Genomic DNA, 23,228 nt, shown 5'->3' with positions numbered 1-23,228 from the left:
ACTGTAAGTCTCCATGACTGCATTCTGTGATCTGGGCATGACCTAAGTACCTGCCTTAGAGTAATGAGGATGACTAAATGGAATAATACATAGCCAGCACTTAGGAGAGCATGTGGGACAAAGTGAGTGCTCACCATCTGGTAGTTTTTTTTTTTAATGAATACAGACTGAACAGAAATAAAAATAATTTAAGCTGTATTTTTATCAGTTTATTTTTTAGAATTTAAATCCAGTGATTTAGGATCTCTCTGTGCATAAAAATATTCTGTAAGGATTAAATCTGATTTTTTTCAGCACTATTATGTTCATTTTTTATTTATAACATGAAGCATGAGAAAGTAGTAGAAGATTTGGTCTATAAATTCACCCTCAATGTTCTGAGCAACCCACTATGCATCTTTTTTCCTTCCTGAAGAACAACTTAGTCAAAATACCCAGAAGAGAACTCTCAGGTGCGTAATCTAGTAATAATGTGGGCCTAATTTGTAACTGTGGGTACAGAGTTCTGTAATAGTTAATTAACAGACACGTGCAAATTATTGCATGGTACTAAATTAGGCATTTAAATAAAATAAGATGTAGATGCAAAAATTCTTGCCAGTGGCAAAATAGGACCTGTAGTAGGATGTTTTAAGATTCCATGCTGAGGCCACTCAGTTAAAGGAACCGGATCCATAAGTATTGTCACCAGTTGGAGCAGGCTTTGGGTTCTGGGGTTTTAATTCTATTTTAAAATGAGACTAGAGGGAAAATTTTTTTTTTAAATTAAATGGGTTAAGGGAAATATTCTCTGTTCTTTAAAGGGGTAAACATTATTTTAGAGTATAATTAATTTTTTTCACAAATCAAACTCATCCCCTTTTACCATCAAGCCTGCCTACACCATCATTGTAAAATTACATTAGATTTGTCATACTTGGGGATCCCTGGGTGGCTCAGCGGTTTAGTGCCTGCCTTTGGCCCAGAGCGCGATCCTGGAGTCCTGGGATTGAGTCCCACGTCGGGCTCCTGGCATGGAGCCTGCTTCTCCCTCTGCCTGTGTCTCTGCCTCTTTCTGTCCCTCTCTGTCTCTCTCTGTCTCTCATGAATAAATAAATAAATAAATAAATAAATAAATCTTTAAAAAAAAAGATTTGTCATACTTTTTGTGTTTTCCATGCTTCTATATTGATTGAGTCTATATTTTGGGGTAGGAAGAGAGCTAGGTTGCTAAAAAAAGCATGGGAAAAACTTTAGTGAGAAATTTTTCCGTAGTAACTCAGAACAAAATGAAACATTTTTACCTAAACATAAGAAGTGATAAAGAAAATACGAACAGTTGACATGGAATTTTGCAGGCTCCTTGAGCCCTCCTCAATTGCCTGGATTCTTCCCACCCCTACATGGAATCAAACAAATGTTTTTTCCCCATCTGTAGAAAGAGAGTTCAAAGTCATAGCAGAAAAATATAACACACAAGAAATAAAATCCCTAGAAAGATTATCATTCAGTCTGATGACAAAAGGTTCTCATATTCGCTTGAAAACTGAAACTTGTAGCTTCACTGTGAAATTAAATCCCGTCCTAATCTTGGACGGCCTCCAAATCAGACTTTTGTTTTACTTGTCAAACAAAGCCACAACACATACGTGAATAGTCCAAGGATGAGTTTTAGTTTTTTAATTGATAAATTTGCTTCCTGGAGCATTTGAGAGACTTTAAGCAGCTTTGCTGGGGTTTTGTGTTTTGTTTTGTTTTGTTTTCCTGCAAGAGTTGATTCCTTTGCCATCTGAGCTTGAGAACAAATCCAGGGATGGCTTTATGCTTGGAAAGCACTTTGAAAATCCCCATTGAAGCACCTAAACCAAATTGATAGGTAAGGAAATAAGAGGCTTTTGTTATTTCAAAAGGAGAATTTAAGAGGTTCAGGAAAGGCAGTGCCCACACCTCTTTCAATTCATGAACAGTATGCTCCTGGCAGAACTGTGAAGATGAATCAGCCTTGGCCAATTACATATTCTGGATTAATTTATATAAGTACCACCAACCCTTCAGCATCATAAACCTGCCCTGGCACCATGCAGTGGCGTGCTCTGCACCCAGTCAAACCACATGGCGATGACTCAGGTGTATGGTGTAAAAGAGAAGCTGTGGCATTTAGGGCATTTGTGATTGTTGTGTTAAGCTCAGTGATAGATTTTTTTTTTTTTTAAATGTCCAGGACAATTGTGCCCTCTTTTGCAAGTAGGTTCTTTATTTCAACATATAGGGGAGAAAACCCACTATGTAGAACGTGTACAAAATCTTCATGTTCCTTGTAAAATTACTGCCCAGATAAAATGAGAAAGAAGTCAACATAAATGCGCAAAGAGTCTTCATTAAATATTGTTTGCAGTACTGTGGACCATTTAACATGGCAGGACTGCTCCTAACAGAAATTGCACTTAATCAGTCAGATTGCCCTGAAATGTACATAGCCTTTCATGTGTGGATAAAACTGAATACTTAAGATGAATGAATTGCTTCTTGTAAAAAAAAAAAAAAAAGATAGAAATCCGTCCCTGCAGGAAGCAGAAATAACAGCCTCTTAAGTAATGTTTAATTTGCTGATCATGAAGTTGGTAAGTTTTAGACCATATTCACTCAAGTGATATTTTAGTAAATGCACACCAGATACCAGGCACACGGCCCAGTTTTGAGGGTTCAAAACAATGTTTATCTCTTTGAAGAACTCAATCTGGGACAGTTCGTGAGAGGAATATGTACAGAAGCCAATATATTAAGATCATGATGGATGTGTGGAGTGCTCAGAGGGGCAAATTAGTGTGTGTTGGGTATATGGTCAGCAGAGAAATCAAGGGGCACAGTCTGTGGTGGAGGTATCACTGAGGAAGTGATATCCAAGCTGTGAAGAATAGGAACTAATTTTTCATGTGAAGATTCTCAAAAGGGTATTCCAAAAGGAGCATCCAGCATGAGCAATAGTAGTCATCATAAAGAACTTGACCTCTAGGGGGACCTGGTGGCTCAGCGGTTGAGCATCTGTCTTTGGCTCAGGGTATGATCCCGGGGTCCTGGGATAGAGTCCTGCATCGGGCTCCCCACAGGGAACCTGCTTCTCCCTCTGCCTGTGTCTGCCTCTCTCTCTCTGTGGCTCTCATGAATAAATAAATAAAATCTTTAAAAAAAAAAAAAAACTTGACCTCTAAAAGAAGTAAGATAAGGTTGAGGTGGGCTAATCCAGTGACCATAAAGGTCACAGAAAGGTGTTGATTCAAAAGGAAGGTTTCCAGGCCCTTCTTCTAGAGACTGTGATTTGGTGGATCTGGACCAGGATGTTGGTGAGGGCAGGAATCCGGTGTAGCGAGGAAGGCCATCGCTGTGAAGACAAGGACCAGGTGGGATCAGAGGCATGAAAAGTGAAGAGAGAAGACATGTCACCCATTGAGTCCAGTACTATGATCTTCATGTGCAACAAAGGTCCTTTACCAGTTCATTAGGCAAATATGTTATGAGCACACAGTGCACAGAGATGCCAGTAGCCACATTCCTGCCATAGGGAGAGACCTGAGAGGGTGAGTCCTGCCCATCAAAATCCAGAAGCCTTTTCCTGCCTGTGGGACCAGAGACGGAGGAGCTCCTGTGCTCCCAGAGCCAACTGGAGACCCCCAGGGCTGCTGCAGCTCCTCTGCTCTGCCATTCTGTGGGCTACCTCAGTATCCTCTGGTGGCTTAAACACCTGCCAGCTTTGTTTCTGTCACTTGCAAATCAAAGAGCTGAAACTAAAATCCCTCTAATCTCCCCCCGCCCCACTGTGGCTGAATTTTTTAGAAACAGGTTATAAACTTTCGTCTTAAATAAAGGAATGAGTGATAAGAAACTATCACTTCACCAGGAATTTGGCTGCCTCCACACCCCATGTGGCCTGAACCTGGCACCCTCTAGGACCCCAGCCCAGCCTCCACTCACGGTTCCCTAGTTTCCTCCAATAAATGTACGAGGGGTAGAGGTGTAGAATCCCAGGTGGGATAACTGGGAGACTCAGATGCTGTTCGAAGAAGTAAATGGTGGTGAATTTAGCCAAAACACGAATCTGTTCCCTCTGCAGAGACAACCACACTTCTGTGAGTTCATGGGGTGGGGAAAAATTGTGGGACAACCTTGGGAGCCATGAGCTAAGAGATGGTCCAGGTACAAGACAGAAGTAGCCTGACTCACTAGGTCACCAGTGGAGTAGAGTCTCTTCGGTCCAGAAATACACAATTGAAGGTGGAAGCCTGGTCCCACTGAAAATTCACGAACTGTTAAAACACTGCCATTCTGATACTGAAATCCAGGGCTGTTGGTTAATACCTTTGTTGAGGGCTTTCAGGGCTCTGCCCTTACCCACCTGGACTAACCAAACAAAACCCAGGTTGGGAGCTTCCAGGGGAGGGACATCCCTGTGACCTTTGTAGGCAGGATCAGGCTTCCCCACTGCTAAAGAAATCTTGAGCTCAGGAGAATGAGCCTCACCCAAGGGGTGTGGGTATAGGAGTCTCTACCGCAGCGTGCCCTGTCATCATGCCCTGACCCTCTTGTGGGCAGAGCATGGGTAATGGCATGACACTGCTTTGACCTCCCAGGCTTCCTGCAGTGCTTGGTCAGCTCAAGAGTTCTCAGAGCTCACGGCTGGTCTCCTCTGGCTGCAATCAGCGTTTTCCACTTGTGCAAAGACAGTGGACAAAGAATACCATGTTCTGTTTTTACAGTAAGCAGACTCAACTTAGAGAGTTTAGTAGGACCTGATCTCCAGCCCACTGATGGCCTCTCCTGGGTGGGTGGGGTGGGGGAGCGGGGAGGAGGGCTGGCTGCTGCTTGTGCTCAGTTGTGGCCTACGAGATACTGGCAACCAGAGACAGAGCAGCAGTTCCTTGGGAGTCATGCAGGGCCTGACAAAGGCCGCGTGACATCTCCCCAGCCAGTCTAGGGCACTGCTCAGTGCCCTGGTGGCGGTGCAGGAATGCTTGAGCCAGGCCCGTGTCCTTGGGTCTCTCTGGGAGATCCTGGTATGAGCTGCCCTGATTGTCATTCTAGAAAAGAACCAAGGCACTTTAGGAGAGAAAAGAGCCAGTAAATGATTCTCTGCTCTGTTTGAAGAATCCTGACAAGTCCATGAGAGGCTGCTGGAGCCCTAGAGTCATCTGCGGAGGAGGCTAGTCCTCTGAATCACACACACTGAGTTTGGCAGTAAATATCCCAACAGGTTAGCATCTTCACTTGAGGATAGGGTGGACCTTGTCCAAAAAGAACAGAACAGCATGCCCCCTCAGCTTCCATTTCATGCAGTGCCCATCGCTTGACTTCAAGGACAGACATTAACACCACTTGAAAATGCATCAACATCCTGTCACTCCCTAGTGACCGATGCCAACAATATCTCTCACAAGCATCTCAGAAGAATGTATAACAACTTCTGAGGAAAATTATGGCTGAAAACAGTCATTTTCAGGGCAGCCCGGAACTGCTTTCCCGAGTAGGGAAGCTCCTAGAAGGGGCACTGCAGGAACTTAAGAGACAGAAACAGATGTTTGAGGAGGAAGCAAGGGGTAAATGATGAGAAACTGTCGAATACCCAAAACAGCACTAAAGATTAGGCAAGTTTGCCTGTTCTTTCCAGAAAACGCTACACGACCCGGCAGTAGACAGAAAGTGGAGGTCACCTGGTCTGCGAATCTGAAGTTGATGTGAAGAAGCTCATGGATGCTGTTTAGTCGAAAGGCTTGAAAGAGAAAAACTAGGACATATTGAAGAATTACCCGAAGAAAGCCAACGGAATAGAGAGCAGAGAGATCAGAGTCAGCAGCCTGCTCCAGCATGGTTACGGGGTAAACATTCACAGCTCAGAAGTGAGATTCAAGAGCTTCGGCTAAAACTTGAAATACAGCCTGCACTACCTCGAGAGTGGAACGCAGCTTGGCAGAAAACCGAAGGATGAGGGAGTAGCCAACGGGAGAGGAGAAACTTTCCACGTTGTGCGAGAACATGGACGGCCGCCTCCGGAAGTGCGCCCCCTACTGGCAGATACGGCAGGCGCCTTGGAGAAAGGATCGGAAAGAACCGAGACTGGCCATCAAAGGTGGACTATCCATCCCGAGAAAGAAGAGCACAAGATGGTTGGGGGGCAGCTCTGTCGCCTGAGAGAAAGCTCAATGAGCTGAGCAAAGAAAATGGTCACAAAAGACAAAACCTGGCCGAAGCCGAGTTTGGAGTCCAGCTCTTTCCCTCGTGGCTCCCAGCTGCTCCACATCGGCCTGGTCCACAGGCCCCAGGGTCAGACAATCTCCTGGATCATCAGGCCCCCGAGAAAGGAAGAGAGCTAAGCAGGGAGGGCCAGGGATCTGTGTCACCTGCAGGTTTCATTCAGGTGTGTAGCAGGTGACCTCAAACATCTACAGTCACGTGCCTGTGATTTCTATCCTCAGGAATAATTTTGCTTCATCTCTTTTTAGTTTGACTGCTGTTGTTTGATTAATGTTACATTTGTTCTTACTGCCAAGGGCAGTGGCTTTCAAATATAGATGGTTTTAGGAGTACCTGGGTGGCTCAGTTGGTTGGTGTCTGACTCTTGATTTCATCTTGGGTCATGATCTTGGTGGTCATGGGGTCGGCCAACGCACAGGGCCTGCTTGGGATTCTCCCTCTTGCTCTACCCCTCCCCCCCTCAGCTTGCGTGCACTCTCTCTCTCTCTTTCTCCCTCCCCTTTCTTTCACTCAAAAAAACCCACCACCACCACCACCACCAAAACCAAATATAGATTTTTCTAGATGGTTTTAATATCATTCTTATGAATACATTGTTTCCACTTCAATTCTGTCTCCTCTAAGACAGTAGAAGTACTTTATTTTGACTAAAACAAAAAGTCCACCATACTAACCCACAATTGAGAGAGGTTTGACATGACTGGGATGAAGATGTTTAAAAACAATAAAGATAATCTCTCTATGCTGTGAGTTTTTATCAGAAACCTAAAAAGTTACTTAATTTTTATAGCAATAAGTTTTTGTTTAAAAAAAGATTTATTTATTTATTTATTCATGATAGACATAGAGAAAGAGAGAGAGAGGCAGAGTCACAGACAGAGGGAGAAGCAGGCTCCATGCCGGGAGCCCGATGTGGGACTCGATCCCGGGTCTCCAGGATCATGCCGTGGGCCAAAGGTAGGCGTTGAACCGCTGAGCCAACCAGGGATCCCCTATAGCAATAACTTTTAAAAACAATGTCAAAAAAATTCTCAACCATGCTCCCAGCTAAATTTAGGGATATTTTTATTGGTTTGATCCTAAATTCACGTTATTTTAGAGTAGTTGACATTTTGCAAATATTTGTTACTTTTGTAATGTTTCTTAGCCCTAATCATTCTGTTTATGATATTCTTTGCTGTCTAAACATCTTGAGTTTTATGCAGTGAAAAAAGGTTGCATTTATGGAAAAAAATTGCCAGTAGGTAGCCATTGTTGAACTGTCCATTCTAAAAGGGAACAGTCATTTTCTCCAAAGAGGATGCTGTACTAGGACACCCCAACCCCACCATCACAGATGATTGACCAGGTATTTGTACTTGACAACCTAGGGCAATCTAATGATGTTTTCCTCGAATTAGGATTCAAGCGCCAAATAAACCCACTGCTTTCACTGTTTACTGCAGGATCCTTAAGGACACTTGTATTCAGAGGCCAAGTGTCTGTTTCCATTTGAGTGTGGCTCTTAGGAGCCATGGGTAGGCCAGCTGAGTAAGCAGATGCAACCTGCAGAGAGAAGTAGGACCACAGGCCAGGCCTGTGCTGAGAAACAGAGAAGAACCCATGTGTTCTCAGAGAAGGAGAGAAGCTGTGTTGGACCTTTTGTGGTTTTTTTCCCTCAATTAAGACTCTCAAGGGGTTCAGTCCATTAAGCATCTGCCTTGGGCTCCGGTCATGATCCTGGGATCCTAGGATTGAGCCCCACGTAGGGCTCCCTGCTCAGTGGGGAGCCTGTTTCTCCCTCTGCCTCTGCTTGCTACTCCCTTGCTCATGCTCTCTCTCTGTCTCAAAAAAAAAAAAAAAAAAAAAAAGACTCCTGATAGGTCTATGTGTGCTTCCTTGTTGAGGATCCCATAAGATTTATTGTATTAAATCCTCTATAGCCTTCTTTTTTTCTTTTTGTAATCATATAACTCTTATTTAAAGATCTACCTGGGGGCACCTGGCTGGCTCAGGGATCGAACATTTGCCTTCGGCTCAGGTCATGATCCTGGGGTCCTGGGATTGAGTCCTGCATCGGGCTCCCCATAGGGAGCCTGCTTCTCCTTCTGCCCACGTCTCCACCTCTGTGTCTCTCATGAATAAATAAATAAAATCGTTTTTAAAAATAAAATAAAGACTTACCTGCTATTAAAATGGAAGGTTGTTATTCCTTCTTGGGCAGCTATTCCCCTGGCAAACAGGCAGCTGGATTTGAGTGGGACAAGGGTTAAGGTCTAGGCAGGGAGAGGCAGGAGGCCTCTGTCTAGGATCTGAGGGGGGCTTGTCAGGTATGCAGATGCGAAGACAAAGGAAAAAATGAGAAAGAACGAGGCCACCCTGACCCAACTGCTAGGGTTAAAGTGTTTTTCTAATAATTACATTGTGACCACAGGAAAAAAAAAAAATTGACTAGGCCTCAAAGGAGAGGTTAACCATTAAAAGATGTTGTTGTGAATCCTTACTCAACAAAATAACACATAACAATATATAACAATATATAGGAATAACAATTCATAGGAATTGTAAGGCCACAGGTTTCCCAGCCAATTCTAAATAAAAAAGTACTAATGATAAACCCTCATTGGCAACTGGGAGGGCCCCTTTCTCACCCCTGAGAGTGTTCGCTGTATCCTTGCTTAATAAAACTGCCTCCATTGCCTTGCTCACTCTCCAGGGTCCGAGAGATTCATTCTTTGACTTTGTGAGACAAGAACCTCGTTCTCCTGCTTCCATTTCTTGAGGCAGAGGTGGGGAGGGAGGTGTGGGGTATCTTCTGCCCTTTTCACAACACAAATTAGAGTTAGCCTTCCTTGGCGAGGTGAAACAAGCCCCTGCTGCCACACACCATCAGTTGGTCTGACTCCCTGATTAAATTCTTTAGGTTTGCACTTAATACTTATGAAATAATTCTCTGCATTGAAATAGCTGCCACCTCCTGCGGGCTTCTCAGCTACACACCAGAGAGTAGCCGAATGTCTCTCAGCTTCTAAGAGGGGAGGACCTGGGAGTTATGCAGAACTCTGCAGTCCTTGGCCCCAGAGGGAGGACACCCCAACCAGATGCACCCCTCATTCTATGAAAAGAAGCAGAATTTCCTGACTTCTCCTACTTCTCTTTAAAGGATGAAAAATTAACTAAGATTGATGTGATAAGAGTAGTTAATACTTAGTGAGTACTTATTTTATGCCAAACCTTGTTCCAAGACATTTAATGGCATCCACATAATCTTCACAAGAATCTAACGGGAAGGGATCATCATCATCTTAACTTCACAAAGGAGACCGAGGCCCATGGAAATGAAATAACAGGATTGGATTCGAGGCCTGGTAAAGGACGTTGGAGGGATAATTGGCAAGATTTGAATAACATTTGCAGATTAGATCAGGGGTCTGCAGACTGTCTTTGTGAAGGCCCAGGGGGTGTATGTTTGGGGCTCTGTGGACCAGCAGTGAGAGCACTTCGGAAGTCTCTGTCATAATCACTCAACTCTGTCTTTGTAGCGCAAAAGCAACCCATACGCAGTGGACACTAAAATATGAATTTCATGGAATTTTCACTTGTTAACTGGTTCTCAATTATTTAAAAACATCCGTAGCTACAACAGGCTCCACAATGTGGTAGAAATGATCTGACCCTCAGGTCACAGTTTGCAGATTGCTGCGTTAGACAACAGTGTTTGGTCATTGTACTCTGGTTATCCAAGAGGATGCCCTTGTTTCTAGAAAACACACTTGGAAGTATTTAGAGATAATGCAATATCTTGTTTCCAACTTGTCTCCACCAAATGGCTCTCCTGCCTTTGCTTGCATATCTCCACTGACAGAGAGCTCGTTTTAAGCAGCTCATTTCATTTTATGACCACATAAATGAATGAGGAGATGATGTATCAGATTGAAAGAAAATGTAGTTCAATGTGATTTACATGCTAAGATAAATATAATTATTTCATAGTGAATGAACCTGGCCCTTGGGTACAAGATCTAAAACAGACATTTTGAGAGTACAGGGTGAGATTGCAAGCAGGCCGGGGAGGTGGAAAAAATGTTTAACAAGTGCACCACCTAGTGACCAAAGCTTGAATAGAACAACGTCTCCCATCAAAAAGGTCAAGTTGCTTTGGGAGAAAAAGGCCAAACTGATTTTACATTGACATCCAGTAGAACACAAATTCACAATTTTCATAAAATACTGAAACTATACAGTATAATTTGGAAGAGTATTTTTTTCTAGCAGTAAGCTGGATATATTCTTTTTCTATGCAAAAAAATTAATAAATAATTTCTTAGGTTGAACTCAGACTCTTTAATAGACCAGATGTAAAGAAAGGTATGTTCGCAACACAAAAACATGTCATTTATTTACTGTCCTTAGTGAAGAAAATTTCACAAGGAAAGATAGACAAAATTATGAAATTTCAAGTGGCTTGCTCAAGTCACCTCAGTTCCTAGAAGATAAAAAGCAAAGATGTGTCCACTGAAAAGGAATTGTGCATGTGGAAATACTGCAGAATGATGAATTTCCATGGATATATTAAATTTGGCTTAAGAAGTAAGAAAGTAATACAAATTGTTTTATATATTCACCAAATATGAAATTCAACCGCACTGCTTATAGTTTGGTCAATTATTTTCAATTTCTACAGATTCATGCATGATTCAAGTACTGCTTACTCTAGCTTATGCAAACCAGTTACCCATTAGCAAGCATCATCCCCTCTGCCAGGATTAGACAGTGAAATGACATCATTAGCAGGGGAATTGGGAAGATGATGCTGTCATAGTCCTGTGAAGGATGTTAGGAGTCAAGTCTTAGAAATCTTGAATCTCAGGTTTGGAAGAGTACTTTAAAGGTCATCCAGTCTGGCCAGCTGGCTGATGCTTGAATGGCTTCTTTAATATCTCCGGCAATGAATATTCAACCTTGCTTAAGCCTGGGAGTGAAGGGGAGCTCAAGGCTATATCCCAAAGCTCTTTCCATTTTCAGAGCACAATTTAAGAAGTCTGGCTAAAATGACCTATTAAAGAGACCAGGTGGCATGATCACATAGAGAAGGCACATAGAGATGAAGAAGTCCTAAGATCACATGGGGAGAGAAACTCAGCTTTTCCAGCATCTCAACTGAGTCCAGCCTCCAGTCATCTCTGCATGAAGTAATATATGTAAGCAAACCGCCTCGGCTATTCCAGCCCTGTTGAGCCTCCAGATGACCACAGCCTCAGATGTCATCATGTGGAATATGAGAACTGGCCAGCTGGCCCCATTAACCCACAGACCCATGAGAGAAAATAATACAGTGGTTATTTTAGGCCACTCGACTCCCCCCCCCCCCCAGTCCAATGGTTATACTTAAATGGTCAGAGCAGTATGTACAGTGTTACGGTAGTTATCAATTTTTTAAAAGGATTTTTACTTATTTATTTGAAAGAGAGAGAGAGCGAGAACGCATGTGCACATGGGCATGAGCATGAGCTGGGGAGAGGAGCAGAGAGAGAGGGACAGCACTGAGTGAGGAGCCAGACATGGCAGAGGCTCAATCCCCAGCCCATGACCCTGAGACCATGACCTGAGCCAAAATCAAGAGTCGGACGCTCAACAGAATGAGCCACCCGGGGGTCCCAGCAGTTATCAATTTATTGTCTCTTAACTTTAAATTCAAGCCTTGTTGCCTTATTTATGAAAAAGTAACCGGGTCCTTCAACTGTTCTTTGCCGGGCACAATGTTAAGCTTCATCAGTAGAGAGCGCTGGAAAGACATGCCAAGAGGAAGGGTTCCAGGTGGCCTCTTCACAAGCTTGGGGAGAGCCACTACTTTCCACTGCTTGGATGATTGCTAGTGACCCGTGGGCACAGCTTTCCTCACATTTGGGAATCCTGCATTTTCTCCAGCTCTTGTCTCAGGCAGCTGATGTGGCCAGGAGGGACAGCACAGACCTATACCTCAGCCTGGCTCCCTACTACTCACGTGCTTTCCTTCCTTACCATCATGGCATAAATATATATATATATATATATATATATATATATATATATATATGCATAAATATATATATTTAAACAATATTTAGCTTATTACTTATTATTATAAATATATAATATATTAAAAGTTTTTCTATTATGTTATCTAAATATATAATATACATAAATTATATATCATATTTATTATTAAAATATATATCTTTAACATTTTCTTCGAGGAAGGAGGATTGAACGGAAGACAGGTTGGTCATTGAATTTTACTTCTCTCTTGTTTGAACTCCTCGTTGGCAGCAGTGAAATCTTATGACCTGGGCTTCAAACTGGCTCAAAATTTCAAAGCCTCTCTCCCTTTGTCACTGATACACATTTCTGTAGATTTTTGGTTTGATGATCATATGTAAGCTTTTGCCTGGAGAACAAGTCATCCATATCCTCCTACCAGATCGGATACATGCATAATCCTCCATATTGAACAGTAGAGAGATTGGAGAGCCACCCTGCACAGTGCTTCTGATACTGTGTTCCCTGGAAAGGAGAAGCATTTAGGGTATTGGGACCAATGTTCTTTTGGCCCACCTAGGTACACAGGTTAAATGAGTTTGATATTCAGTTATCTAGGTTAAGTGTGATTTATTATTGCCCTTTGGATCAAATCATTCAGCTGATAATGAATGTGATTAATATCCTGTCTAAGAAATCACTGACACAATCTCAATACTAAATAATGATGTGAAGGAGGCAGAATTGGAAAGTATGTTATGGGCAAAAATGTAAATTAGAGCCCATCTGATGTTTTATTCAAATGGGGTATAACCCAATGCCCAATCCAGAAAGTGAATAAAGCACATTAAATTGATTTGCATCTGCAAACTTTAAAGTGTATGACCAGATTTGTACATATCCAGAGTGCCAAACACTCCAATTATACGAATTTTGCAGGCATCTTGCTGTGATAATAATTGAAAACAATGTCAACTATTTTGCTTTTCTAAAACTACTGTACCTTCAGGTCAATAAAAATGTTTTCACATTTGCTAATTCATGATCTTTTTCCTGTCCATCAAGAGAAGAGTTTGATACATATCTTATTTACTTACTGTAATGGAAATTGTTCATTACATTTTGAGGACCAATAATCTTGGAGAAGAGTTGTCTTTCAGGGGGAAAAATGTATGTGATCTATGTTTTAAGATTCTGAGGACAGATCTGGACTAGCCTGGAGACAGAAATTCACAACTTCTGGAACAAGAAAGAGACCATGGCATTTGTCTTGATCAGGTTTCTTTGTTGTAAACAACAGAAATGATCCCAACTAATTTAAGGGTAGATTTTTACAAACTCACCATGGAGGCTGGAGAATCAGCCTTAGAAATCAGGCATGAAACAACGTGAGGCTGATAGACTGGAACTACAGTGAAAATCAGGCTACAGGAACAGTGTGCTTAGGGCTCTGCTGACACCACTTTCAGGGGACACTGCCAGTGCCTAACACCAGTGCCATCGGAGAACACCGCCACGGTAAATGATTCTAACTGTACTTCTGCTTTGGTTGCTGGCCATCTGATGGGCCAGCCTGCATACTGTGCCCCTGGATTTGTAAGGGGCATGAAACGGGAAGACTTCATCCCAACCTTCTTCAGCGAGGGATGGGGTACCACATCCCACTGACACCTCATAGAGTGGGGTATTCCTGTAAATTAGAAAATGGATGGATGGGATCACTGGGTGGCTCAGTGGTTGAGCATCTGCCTGCAGCTCAGGGCGTGATCCAGTGGTCCAGGGATTGAGTCCCATATCGGGCCTCTGCATGGAGCCTGCTTCTCCCTCTGCCCGTGTCTCTGCCTCTCTGTCTGTGTGTCTCTCATGAATAAGTAAGTAAAATCTTAAAAAATAAAAATAAAAAAAGAACGGATTAGGGGACAGTCTGGATAAAGACACAACTGTTTACAATGCTTATTCCTACAGTGTAGGGAGATACTGAGTTGTAAGTCCCATTATAGTTCCTCTCATGCCCCAGAACAACATTTGTGTTCCTTACATCCTGTCCACACCTGTCCCATTATTTTGTCTCAGCTCTCCTGATCCACTAGTAACTCTACTGCCCCAGCCTCACTGCCACCTTCCCCCACCCTTCCTGTTGGATCTTTCTCTCTAGGTCATGAGAGCCACTCATTGCTGGTGTTTGAAGAAGGAAGCTACAAGGATGGGAAGAGGGGGAGGCAGAAAGCTATCTACAGAGGAGAATTTTTGTTATCACTGTCTAGGCTATGGCAGGAGTGATACGTGTTCTGATACCCATGGCTAGAAGCCTGTATGCAAAGATGAGCTCTGCATATTGGATCCAAAGCCTGCCGACAACAACATTGAATTCTTACACATCCAATTGCTTTAACTACAGCCCAAATAAACATATTTTTAGCACCTAAAGCCTGCCAGATATACATACCTAATGGAACTGCACTCAGCAAAAGCTAGCCATGCATTAGATGAACCCCATGGCTATAAAAGGCCTCAAACTGCTGCTGCCCTTCAGAGCTCTGAATCAGAGACTCCCCACCTTGCTGCTGAGTGACATTGCCTAGACACACAGCACCCTCTCCAATTTCCCTCTCCTCTGAGAGTTTCCTGGCCCTCATCCCCTTGTGGGTGGTGCCCCTCCCCGACTTGTATGGAAGATCTCCTGCAGAGAGGGTCAGCCTTTTCCAAGCAACTCTATCCCAGCATTGCCCAAGAAGCACGCTGTACCATAAAGCTATCTCCTGGTCCTGTTTTTTCCTATATCAGCTCTGAAATTCTCCAACACGCCACAGCATCTTGCCTTGTCCATTATGCAGAACTTATTCATGATCAGCCAAACCAAGGGTTAGACAGGCTTCTGTGAAGGGATCAGAAATATAACCATCCGAAATAAGTAGAGTGACCTGCTATCTTGGTTTGCCAGAACTGAGGGTGTTCCTGGGATGTTGAGCTATCAGTGCTAGAACTGAAAAAGTCTTCACCAACCCCCGTGGGTTGGTTACCTTAGGAATAACTGTTTTTGTAGGAAACTACATGCTTCACTCCAAGCAATTGATTTCAAGTCAACTTAGTGAATACAATTTTTGGAGACAAGTATTTGACTCACCTACTCAATGTGATCAGGCCTATAAGTAGGGTGGACGGACATAGGGATGTTAATATGATTTTCCGACACCTTCCAACAGAAGTCTTAATGTTCAGGAATATTTTATATAGACTAAGCCTAGGATACTAAAGATATTAGGAGAATATTCGTGTCTTGGCTGAATCACAGGAATATTTTATAGTGGCCCAAGAGCCAAAACATGTGCTAGAGTTTAGAGAGTTTTCATTAAAAGTTTGATTATTTCTGATTCCTGGTCAAAATTTGCTCCAAGCAGGCCAGTGAGACCATGCTGGCCAAGATCCTGGTTGACAGGGTAGCTGCCCTTGAAATCTTGTGGGAAATTTTGTCACCAACAAGATGTCAAGGTCAGCTCTGCAGGTGGGAAAGGGCTCATGGTTGAAAATTACTTACACTAATGAAAAACTCAAAGCCCTTTGAGTCCTGCACATCAATTGGGGTGAAGCTCCATACTTTGAGGTATTCCTGAATCCATTTTCTTGGTAACCAGAAAAAAAAAAAACAACAACAAATGAACAACTTTTGGAGGGGGTGCATGAACTGGTTCTTTACATTTAAACTCCTTTCTTAATATGTCTTTATCAGAACGTCATTTGAATCTGTGAAAAAAAGCTCACTTATCATGATGTTTGTATTAGTTCGGGTTCTCCCTAAAAACACAGCCTAAAAAAAAGAACTTGGATGCAGGTAGTTAATTGGAAGGTGGTTCCTGGAGGCTGGAGTGAGGGAACCAGGAGTGTGAGTGAGAGACAGAGAAGGAAGAAAAACCAGTATAAGGGTTTCTATCAAGGTTGTGGCCACGAGCGCATTCCTGCTGGGAACACTGAAAAGTATACAGTTTCTGTGGATCGAGAATCTAGGAAGAGTTTGGCTTGGCAGCTCTGGATTGGGAGTCTTTCATAAGGTTGCCAGGAGTTGCCACCTAGAAGCATTGTCATCCAAAGGCTTGATCCTTCTCTATCTAAGGCGACTTATTCCCAAATGGCATTACTGCTGGTTCTTGACATCCGGTGTCAGCCCCTTTCACGCAGTCCCTCTACAGGGCTTGCGTGTCCACACAGCATGGCAGCTGGCTTCCTCCAAGCAAGTGATCCAAAAGCCAAAATGGAATGTGCACTACATTTCACAATGTCGCCTTGAAAGTCACATGCAATTTCTTCCTCTTATTTGCTGTTGATGCACAGACCAGTCCTGATTCAATGTGGGAAAGTTACATGAGGAGGGAAATTCTAGGAAAAGAGGATTATTGGGGGTTATCTGGGAGCTGACTTCCACATAGCCAGAGTTTCTTTATCAATGGGAATAATTATAGGACTATCTCATAGAGTCATCGAGAATATTAAACCAGATAATGTATATGAAATTCTTAATGTTCTGCCTGGAATAATAAATTCTCAATATATACTGTTTATTACTATTATTTTGAGCTCCTTTCTTCTTATCAGCTTGTGAAAGTGCACCTGTGTCTATCAGGCTGTGGAACATATTTCCTTATGGGCTAAATCCTCCTCCCCACACCCATACTCCCCAGCTGTTGTCTGGCCTTTTTTTTTTTTTTAATCAGAATAGCATCCTGATGTTTTGGGTTGATTTGTTGTGATTTGGCTTGATTCCTATTCTTTGGGGAGAGTTCTGTGGATAGATTTTATTATTTTATATCCCCAAACGCTGCTGTAATCCTCACCTGGGTCTCATTTTAATGTATTCTCCTGCATCCCATCCAGTGACACAGCAATGTATGAATAAATCCAACAATTCTGGCCAGAAGAAAATCTCTGATTGGTAGGGACACACAATATCCCCCTTTTCCTAATGTGTTTTTTTTGGGGGGGAAACTCGATAACTCTACTGTTTACTGCTTTTCTCCTCCAATTGCCTTTGAGGATTACATTTGCTTTCCTGTTAGTTGGCCATGGCCATGCTTGTTTTGACACCGAATAAAAGCCTGAAGCCTAGAGCCGCAGTGCTCGACATTGGTTGTTCATTAGAACTGCCTGAGAGCTTTTACAATTCCCAATACCTTGGCCCCACACCAGACTAATTGCATAAGGATCTCTGGACATGGAACCCAGGCATCAATGTTTGTTTTGAGCTTCCTAGGTTGATTCCAGTGTACAGCAAAGGTTGAGAGCATTGATTCTCAAGTGTTGTAACCTTAGAACCTCATCATTCTTCAAAATTATTGAGGACCCTGAAGAGTTTCTGTTTACATGGATTATGTCTATACTATTTAGTATCTTAGGTATCAAAATAGAAATAGTGTATGTATTAATTGACTTCAATAGCGTTAATAAACCCATTGTATATTAATATACACAATGCAGCTTCCAGGGTCCCTACCACAAAAACGATGATTTCATAGGACCAAGATGGGGCCCATGGATCAGCATACTGAAACAGGCACCTGAGGGCATTCTAATCCAGGTGTTTTGGAGGCATTGCTTTGAAAAACAGTGACGTAGGAGTAGAAGCAATCTGGACCTGAGTGTTCCAGGCAAAACGATCCCAGGCTAAATCCCTTTCATGAGAGTCAGGGTGCAGACTCTAGCTGATTGCTGTGCTTGTTTTGTTCTGTGCTGTGGTCCTGTTTCTGGTAAGGGCACTCATACAATGTCACCTGAGTTCTCTGGGTTCGACAGCATGTCACTCATGGCTAGAAAACTGCCCTCAACTCTTGCTTTTCTCCCCTTTCCCAGAATCTCTTCTTTTGTTATTTTGCCTAGACTCTGTCACTGATTCCAAATGGAAACACGCTGGAGATTGTTCAGCGGAATCATCCAAGAATCAACTAAAACCATGCAGCATGGCCCTAAAGCACCAAGTGAAAAAATTGAAAATGTTTAACATGGAGCAAGGGGAATTTGACCCAGATCAGGGAGCTGTCTCTACATGTATGAAGACTTGTTTTAAATGACTTTACAAGTATAATTCAGACACAGGTTGGAAACTTGGAGAGAAAATATTTCGGTCAATTTTACAGGATTTTCTACAATTAGAGCTGTCTGAAAGGTGACGTAGACTGTCTTGGGAGTGAGTTTGCCATCACTGGAAGTATCCAAACATAGCTCAGACCATAATCTGATAGGGATGACATGGAGCAGGTTCAGCCACAGGTTGGGTTATTGGAGAGGACTTTGAAAATCCTTTCCAACCTAGATGACTTGACTTATGAACTGAACAAATAGAACACTTTTGCTCCTGTGGTGCCCTGCTTATTTCTTAGTGAAGATTTCCTACCCAGGAAACACATAAGACCAGACCAACCCGCGTGATTCATAAGGAACCAAAGCTGTACATGTGGTTCAATTTATAGATAGTGAGTGCTTCCCTGAGAGTTCACGCGTTTGCTGGTGACTCTGCACTACCTTCCATCTCTACACATGTGGTCTCTCAGAGCCTTATGCTCAGAGCTCGGTCCCAGGACCAGTGCAGTGACCTCACAGTGGGGAGCTTCTTGGAAATGCAGACTCTCTGGCCTCATCTCAGACCTGCTGAATCAGACTCTGCAGTTTAACATACACTGTTGAGGTTAGCGGAAAAAGAAAGAAAGAAAGAAAGAAAGAAAGAAAGAAAGAAAGAAAGAAAGAAAGAAAGAAAGAAAGAAAGAAAGAAAGAAAATGTTTCTAACACAAAGTAGTCTATGAATAGAAGTCTCTGTTAGGAGAGGGATAGTGGTTTGTTCATTTCTGAGGCTTTGCACAGAGCTGACTCTCAGTATATGCTGATTTGAAGTAGACAAAGAAAGAGGAGTAGCAACAGGGTGGCAGGGAGATGTCAGGATGGGGGTCATAGAGAAATTATAAAGCAGTAGGAAGACTCTAAAGATAGTTTTGGAGACAAACTTGCTCTACTTTTCTATTTTATCTTGAGCTCATCAGGGTCCTCACTCAATATCACTGCTTCGGCTGGCTGATCCAGAGGCCGCCCCAGGTAAGGGCACTTTGCCAGTTTGTCTGGATGTGGATCAGGTCACCATGTGGCAGGGAGAGCATGTGCCCCTCTGCTGGTTGGTATCTCCTCTGTACCCAGAGCTACTGCCCTTTCATAGCCTGTATCTGTTAGCTACTACTGTGTGACAAATTAGCTCAAAGTTTAGTGGCCCGAAACAGTAACAAACGTGTTAGCTCACATACTTTCTGTGGATTGGGAATCCAGGAGCAGCTTAGCTGAGTGATGTGAGTTCAGGGTAGCTTCAGAATGTCTGCTAGGGCTGTCACTGTCTTGACTGGGGCTGGAGGATCTGCTTTCGAGATGCTCACTCTCATGGCTTTTGGCGGGACACCTGACTTCCTCACCATGTGGACACCTCCATAAGACCACTTGAATGTCTTCCTGGTAAGACAGCTGATTTTCCTCAGAGCCGGAGATTGAAGAGGGAGCAAAGCAAAAGCCACAATATTTCTTACAACCTAGTTTCAGAAATCTATACTCTGGCATTTCTACAATATCCTGTTGGTCACACAAGTCAGCCCTATTTGATGTGGGAGGGGACTACTCCAGAGCATGAATACAAAGTGGGGGGACTGTTGGGGAAATCTTGAGGTTGCTAGGCATACACCCTTAGACTCTGCTGATTCACTTTGGTCATTAATACAGCCTTCCTCAACACGTGTCTGCATATATAAACATGTTGAACAAGCCTGGCTTGTGACACAATCAGAACACAGCTTTATTTTAGTTTCCTACACCCCATGTAAAATTATTCCATGGGTGGGATCTTCCCCAGCCCCTGGTGTGAATGTAAAACTGCCACCTCGTCCTCTTTGCGGCAGGCCTTGTGAGGGAAGGAAGAGGGTCAGGGCTGGCCTGCCTTTCTTGCATTGCTCTGCTAAGGTGGGGGCTCTTTACCCACCATGCCAATGTTGGGGAGCCTGTCTTCCAGGATTCCATCTGGAGCAGGAGCCACAGCTGCCACCCAGCTCCCAGGGCAAGGGGAAACCTGGTTGTGTCTGTCTTTTGTCTCTTTCTTTCTTTCTTTCTTTCTTCTTCTTTTTTTTTTTTTTTGCCACATTGGCAGAAATGAGACCGAAAGGTCCCACCCCGTCCTGTATGTTTGGGTTCTTTCACTAGCGGTTGAGGCTGGTTGGACAGGTTTGAGTCAAATTGTACTTTGGTCCATTGTTAATTGAGAAACTGTTTCAATAAAATAGTCTTTTCTACAAAAAAAAAATGGCCATGATGTCATGGCTTACTCTTTTTTTTTTTTAAAGATTTTAATTTATTCATTTGAGAGGGAGAGAGAGAGAGCACGGTGGGGGGAGAAGCAGAAGGAGAGGGAGAAGCAGGTTCCCCACTGAGCTAGGAGCCTGATGTAGGGCTTGATCCCAGGACCCTGGGATCATGACCAAAGTGGAAGGTAGCAGCTTGACTGACAGCTACACAAGTGCCCCTTCATGGCTCCCTCTTAAGTAACACTGAGACCTTATGTTACTTTAGAAGCCAAATTTATTCTTGATTCAGAAATTAGAATACCTAGTCCCAAGTATAAATTCAAGCATTGAATTATTTTTAAATTTTATTTATTTATTCATAAGAGGCATAAAGAGAGAGCCAGAAACAGGCAGAGGGAGGATCAGGCTTCCAGTTGGGAACCTGATGTAGGACTCACACCCCACCCCGGGATCATGACCTGAGCTGAAGGCAGATGCTCAACCACTGAGCCACCCAGGTACCCCTCAAGCATTGAACTTGATTCAACTTTGAGTCTTCTCCCCACATATGGGCTGGACCTGCTTTGGGCCAAACTGTGGAAAAGAGAGTGTATCCGTTGGTGTCTGGTCAGAAATAGAGACGCTGTTCTAGACTCATCATGCAGAGAGGGATTTAACTGGTTTTTAAAGGGGAAGAACTGGAGAAGTGCAAGAGGGAAAGGGTGAGGGAGCTGTGTGCTGGAGCCCAGAGCCAAATGCAAAGCTCAGCCCCAGAGGCATGTGAGCACTCTTGCTGATGGCACCTCACCTGACCCGCTAGGCAGAAATACAGGCGGTTGTGCTCCGGGGAGCTGCTGAAGCCACCACCACTGTGCTTGAGCTCACAGTTAATGCTGTAGCCTGCAGTTACCCAGTGCCAGAAAGAGCTGCCAGAGCAGAAAAATGGCTCCCTTCCTCCTTCCAGCCCATCACCTCTGTCAGCAGAACCCAACTCAGAGCCTCCTAGCAAGGGGATCTGTGGATCTCAGTGTGAGAAAGGTCAGAAGTTATACTGAAGGTCAGTGCAAAATAATTTTCTCTCCTTTCTCCCCCGATCTGCCACACCAATTTGCTAGCCAGTTTCAGGTCCTTTCAGGGTTGGGTGGAAGACAAAGAAGGTCGAAAAATGAAAAGAAAGGAAAAGAAATGTCTAACTTGAATTTGGACCGTTGAAACCTGGCTCACTGCTCCCTAGACCTGGCATTGCTACACGTGACTTGTTCTTCGTGGGGATGGTTTGTTGGCTGTTTGCAGGTCTCTGCTGGGTCCCCTCTCCCGAGTTCCTTGAGCCTGGGCAGATGCAATGCAGCTTTATGTCATATCTGACCCATGAGTTCTGCAGCTCCCAGGATCTGCCCCAACTTCCTGATGCTGTAGACCCTCATCCTAACCTGGAAGTCTGATCAGAGAGACCCAAGATGACCCTTTGCCAGCTCCGAGTGCTGTGAGGCCCACCTCGGGCCCACAGGAGGCACTCATTTCTCCACCTGCCTAAGAAACTGAAAATTTTTGCCATTCCCAACCTGTGCTTCAGACTTCTCACAGCATGGCCATCAAAGCAGTTGAGCAACTTTTCTCTCACTCACTGAATGACCCAGGCAGGAGGTGAGTGCTCCTCAACTCCCCAGAGAAGTATCTCAGACCTTCTTAGTTTTTCCACTGAAGAATCCATTCCCACTCTAGACTCATAAGGAGATGGGGTTCCTAGTCCAGCTTTCTTCGGAGACAGCCTCTTCACCTAATCCCTTCCCCACTACCTTGGGGCCTTTTACATACCCTTTCTATTCTCAAAGTGGTGTGAGATTGTGAGGATCCTGTAGCAAGTTCTCAATACCGGCCTTTAAAATTCTGTGCACGGTGATTTGGCGCCTCGCACTGGACATTCACGGCTATTACATCCTGACATCTCTCCGAATTTGAATTTTAACTCCTGCTCTGTATGTACGCCTGAACTTCAGCTGTGGGAAAGTTCATGGTCCTCTCATGGGAATAGGGATAGTTAAGTAGTCTCTTCGAAGTTGTATGAGCAAGCAGAAGTGGAGGAGTAGTGAACAGGAAAGGTCTTACTTGAACTAGGACTGCGTTTTAAGGAGCGCCCCCAAACTCCCTGAGAGTTAAAGAAGGTTTGATCAACCCAGGGTACACATAACACAGAGCTGGGGATGAGGAACGGGGTAGCTCTGCCCTTTCTGAGACTCAGATTTGCTTTAGTCAAGTCTCGTTCTAATGGGTTTCTCAGCATTCAGGCACTGTGCCTGGCACTGGGGGCTACCAAAGCAAAGACCCCACTTCAAAGAGCTCACAACCTATTAGTGCAGACCTCAGGGCAGGTGTGCGTTTAAGCCCCTTACTTTGGGAGTCATGAACAAAATTCTTTCAACCCCTGCCTGACCTTCAGACTATTTTTCAAAGTAGCTGTACCATTTTACCTTTCCACAATGTATGAGAATCTCTATTCTCCTTGTCCTCACCCCTGCTTGCTATTGTATTATTATCATAGCCACTCTAGAGGTGTGAGGTGGTGTCTCATTGTGTGTCTTTTTTTTTTAAAGTAATCTCTATATCCAATATAGAGCTCAAACTCAAAACCTGGAGATCAAGATTCTCATGCTCTACAGAGTCAACCAGGTGCCCCTCATTGTGGTTTTGATATGTATTTCCTTAATAACGAATGATGT

This window comes from Nyctereutes procyonoides, unplaced genomic scaffold, assembly GCF_905146905.1.
Source record: "Nyctereutes procyonoides isolate TBG_1078 unplaced genomic scaffold, NYPRO_anot_genome, whole genome shotgun sequence".
Lineage (NCBI taxonomy): Eukaryota > Metazoa > Chordata > Mammalia > Carnivora > Canidae > Nyctereutes > Nyctereutes procyonoides.
Note: the sequence above shows the minus strand (reverse complement) of the source record.